Below are 5,326 nucleotides of genomic sequence, written 5' to 3'. Positions count from 1 at the left end.
CCTCCAACTTTATTCTTCTTCTTCAGTAGTGCTTTACTTATTCGGGGCTTCTTCCCTTTCCATATAAAGTTAATGATTAGTTTTTCCAGATCATTGAAGAATGCTGTTGGTATTTGTATCGGGTTTGCGATGTTATTTGTAAATTGCTTTGGGTAGAATTGTCATTTTCACAATATTGAGTCTACCTATCCATGTTTTGTTTTTCCATTTATGTATGTGTCTTTTGGTTTCTTGCAGTAGCATTTTGTAGATTTCTTTGTATAGGTCTTTTACATCCCTGGTTAGATTTATTCCTGAGTATTTTATTTTTTTAGGGGCTATTATAAATGGTATTGTTTTCCTGATTTCCTTTTCATTGTTCTCTTTATTAGTGTATAGGAATTCAACTGATTATTGTATATTTATCTTGTATCCTGCTACTCTGCTGAATCTATTAGTTCTAGTAGTTTTATCGTGGAGTCTTTTGGGTTTTCTATGTATAGTATCATCTTATCCAAAAATACGGCAGTTTTACTTCTTCATTACCAAGTTGGATGCCGTTTATTTCTTTTTCTTGCCTATTTCTCTAGGTAGGACTTCTAGCACAATGCTAAATAGGAGTGGTGACAAAAGGCATCCTTATCTTGTTCCTGTTCTCGAGGGGAATATTTTCTCCATTAAGAATGATGTTGTCTGTTGGTTTTGTATAGATGCCCTTTATTATGTTGAGTAATTTCCCTTCTATACTTATGTTATTAAGAGTTTTTATCAGGAATGGGTGTTGGACTTTGTGGAAGTCCTTTTCTGCGTCGATTGAGATGATCATGTGATTCTTTTATTTATGTGGATTATGTCGATTGATTTTCTAATGTTGAAGCATCTTTGCATACCTGGTTTGAATCCTACTTGGGCATGGTGTATTATTTTTTTGATATGGTGCTGAATTCTATTGGCTAGAATTTTGATGAGAATTTTTGCATCTATATTCATGAGAAATATTGGTCTGTAATGTTCTTTTTTGTGGTATCTTTGCCTGGTTTTGGTATTAATGTTATGCTGGCTTCATAGAATGAATTTGGAAGTATCCGTTCCTTTTCTAAGTTCTGAAATATTTTGAGTAGTACTGATGTAAGCTCTTCTCTGAATGTTTGGTAGAATTTTCCAGGGAAGCCATCTGTGCCAGGGCTTTTTTTTGTTGGGAGTTTTTTTTTTTTTTTATTACCTTTTCAATTGCTTCTCTTGTTACGGGTCTGTTCAGATTTTCAACATTATTTTGTGTTAATTTGGGTAGGTAGAGTATTTCTAGACATTTATCCATTTCCTCTAGGTTTTCAAATTTTTTGGAGTATAGGTTTGTTTTTTTTTTAATTGTGCCTTAAGTGAAAGTTTACAATTCAAGTTAGTTTCTCGTACAAAAATTTATACACACATTGTTATGTTACCCTAGTTGCTTTCCGTATACTGTGACAGCACACATCTCCTTTCCACCCTGGATTTTCCGTGTCCATTCAACCAGCTCCTGTCCCTTTCTGCCTTCTCATCTCGCCTCTGGACAAGAGATGCCCATTTAGCCTCATGTATCTATTTGAGCTAAGAAGCACACTCTTTAGAAGTATCATTTTCTCTTATAGTCCAGTCTAATCTTTGTCTGAGGAGTTGGCCTCGGGAAAGCTTTTAGTTTGGGGATAAAAAAGAGTCTGGGGGCCATGCCTTCAGGGGTCCCTCCAGTCTCAGTCAAATCATTAAGTCTGGTCTTTTTACTAGAATTTGAGTTCTGCACCCCACATTTCTCCTGTTCCGTCAGGGACTCTCTGTTGTGTTCCCTGTCATGGCAGTTATTGCTGGTAGCCGGGCACCATCTAGTTCTTCTGGTCTCATACTGATGGAAACTCTGGTTTATGTGGCCCTTTCTGTCCCTTGGGCTAATATTTTCCTGGTGTCTTTGGTGTTCTTCATTCAACTTTGCTCCAGATGGGTTGGGACCAACTGATGAATCTTAGATGGCTGCTCGCTAGCTTTTAAGACCCCAGACAACACTCACCAAAGTGGGATGCAGAATACTTTCTTAATAAACATTGTTATGCCAATTGAACTAGACGTCCCCTGAAATCATAGTTCCCAAACTCATGCCACTGCCACTCTGTCCCTCGAAGTGTTTGGTTGTATTCAGGAAACTTCTTAACTTTTGGTTTAGTCCAATTGTGCTGTGTTCCCCTGTAAAGTGTGTTGTCCTTCCCTTCACCTAAGATAATTCTTATCTATTATCCCCACCTTCATAACCATCAAAGAATGTCTTCTTTGTGTTTAAACCTTTTCTTGACTTCTTATAATAGTGGTCTTATACAATAATTGTCCTTTTGAAACTGACTAATTTCACTCAGCATCATGCCTCCCAGATTCATCCATAGTATGAGCTAATTCACGGATTCATCATTGTTCTTTATCATTGCATAGTATTCCATTGTGTGAATATACCATAATTTGTTTATCCATTCGTCCCTTGATGGCCATCTAGGTTGTTTGTACCATTTTGCTATTGTGAACAGTGCTGCAATAAACATAGGTGTGCATATATTTATATGTGTGACAGCTCTTATTTTTCTAGGATATATTCCAAGGAGTGGGGGTGCTGGATCCTATGGTATTCTATTTCTAGCTTTTTAAGGAAGCACCAAATCAATTTCCAAAGTGGTTGTACCATTTTACATTCCCACCAACAGTGTATAAGTGTTCCTGTCTCTCCACAACCTTTCCAAGTTTATTAGTTTCTGTTTTTTGGATTAATGCTAGCCTTGTTGGGGTGAGATGGTATCTCACTGTAGTTTTGATTTCCATTTCTCTAGTGGCTAATGATAGTGAGCATTTCCTCATGTGTCTGTTAGCTGCCTGAATGTCTTCTTTGGTGAAGTGCCTGTTCATATCCTTTGCCCACTTTTTAATTGGGTTATTTGTCTTTTTCTGGTTGAGGTATTGCAGTATCTTGTAGATTTTAGAGATTAGACCGTTATTGGCTATGTTGTAGCCAAAATTTTTTCCCAGTCTGTAGGTTGTCTTTTTACTCTTTTGGTGAAGCCTTTTGATGAGCCTAAGTTTTTGATTTTTAGGAGCTTCCTGTTGTCTAGCTTCTCTTCTGGTGTTTGTACACTGTTGCTTATGGTTTGTATTCTGTTTATGCCATAGATTAGGGCTGCTAGCGTTGTCCCTATTTTTTCTTCCATAATATTTATCGTTTTTGATTTTATATTTAGGTCTTTGATCCATTTTGAGTTAGTTCTTGTGCATGGTGTGAGGTATGTGTCTTGTTTCAGTTTTTTTTGCAGCTGGATATCCAGTTATGCCAACACCATTTGTTAAAGAGACTTTTTTTTTCCCCCAGTTAACGGACTTTGGGCCATTGTCAAATATCAGCTGCTCATAGATGAATGACTTTACATCTGGATTCTCAGTTGTGTTCCATTGGTCTATGTATGTGTTGTTTTACCAGTACCAGGCTGTTTTGACTACTTGGCGGTATAATAGGTTCTAAAATCGGGTAGTGTGAGGCATCCCACTTTGTTCATCTTCGGTAATGCTTTACTTATCTGGGGCATCTTCCCTTTCCATATGAAGTTGGTGATTTTTTTTTCTCCATCTCAGTGAAAACTGCCGTTGGAATTTTGATGAGGATTGCGTTGTATCTATAGATTTCTTTGGGTAGAATTGACATTTTCACAATCTTAAGTCTTCCTATCCATGAACAAGGTATGTTTTTCCACTTATGTAGGTCTCTTTTGGTTTCTTGCAGTAGTAACTTTTAGTTTTCTTTGTATAGGACTTTTATGTCTCTGGTTAGATTTATTCCTAAGTATTTTATCTTTTGGGGGCTGTTGTAAATGGTATTGATTTGGTGATTTCCTCTTTGAAGTTCTCTTTTTTGGTGTGGAGGAATCCAACTGATTTTTGTATGTTTATGTTGTATCCTGATACTTTGCTGAAATCTTCTATTACTTCCAGTAGTTTCATTGTGGATTCTTTGGGGTTTTCTGTGTATAAGATCATATCATCTGCAAATAGAGATACTTTGACTTCTTCCTTACCGATTTGGATGTGCTTTATTTCTTTTTCTAGCCTAGTTGCTCTGGCTAAGACCTCCAACACAATGTTGAATAAGAGTGGTGATAAAGGGCATCCTTGTCTGGTTCCAGTTCTCAAGGGAAATGCTTTCAGACTCTTTGCATTTAGGATGATGCTTGCTGTTGGCTTTGTATAAATGCCCTTAATTACATGAAGGAATTTCCCCTCTATTGCTATTTTCCTGAGAGTTTTTATCATGAATGGGTGTCAGACTTTGTCAAATGCCTTTTCTGCATCAATTGATAAGATAAGGTGGTTCTAGTCTTTTGTTTTATTAATGTGATGGATTACATTGATTGTTTTTCTAATGTTGAACCATTCCTGCATACCTGATGTAAATCCCACTTGGTCATGGTGAATTATTTTTTTGATATGTTGTTGAATTCTATCGGATAGAATTTTTGTTGAGGATTTTTGCGTCTATGTTCATGAGGATTATTGGTCTGTAATTTTCTTTTTTTGTGGTTTCTTTACCTGGTTTTTGTGTTAAGGTTACGTTGGCTTCATAGAATGAGTTTGGGAATATTCCATCCTATTCTATACTCTGAAATACCTTTAGTAGTAGTGATGTTAACTCTTCTCTGAAAGTTTAGTAGAATTCTCCAGTGAAACCATCAGGACCAGGGTTTTTTGTTGTTTTTGTGATTTTTTTAATTACATTTTCAAACTCTTCTTTTGTTATAGGTGTATTTAGTTGCACTACCTCTGTATTAGTTTAGGTAGATAGTACATTTCTAGAAATTTGCCCATTTTATCTAAGTTTTCAAATTTGTCAGATTACAACTTTTCATAGTATTCTGTTATGATTCTTTTAATTTCAGTTTAGTCTGTTGTGATATTGCCCATCTCATTTCTTATTCAGGTTCTTTGCTTCCTCTCCTGTTTTTCTTTTTTCAGTTTGGCGAATGTTTTATTGATTTTGTTGATCTTTTCAAAGAACCAGCTTTTGGTCTTGTTAACTGTTTCAGTTGTTTTTCTATTCTCTATTTCATTTAATTATTCTCTAATTTTTATTCTTTGCTTTCTTCTGGTGCCCAAGGGCTTCTTTTGCTGCTCTCTTTCTCATTGTTGGAGTTGTAGAGTTAATGTTTTGATTTTGGCCCTTTCCTCTTTTTGGATGTGTGCATTTATTGCTATAAACTGAACTCTGAGCACTGCTTTTGCTGTGTCTCAAAGATTGTGGTAGGAAGTGCTTTCATTCTTATTTGATTCTGTGAATTTCTTTGCTGTCATT

The sequence above is a fragment of the Trichechus manatus genome, unplaced genomic scaffold, assembly GCF_000243295.1.
Source record: "Trichechus manatus latirostris isolate Lorelei unplaced genomic scaffold, TriManLat1.0 scaffold00060, whole genome shotgun sequence".
Classification (NCBI taxonomy): domain Eukaryota; kingdom Metazoa; phylum Chordata; class Mammalia; order Sirenia; family Trichechidae; genus Trichechus; species Trichechus manatus.
This window is presented reverse-complemented; position numbering follows the sequence as displayed.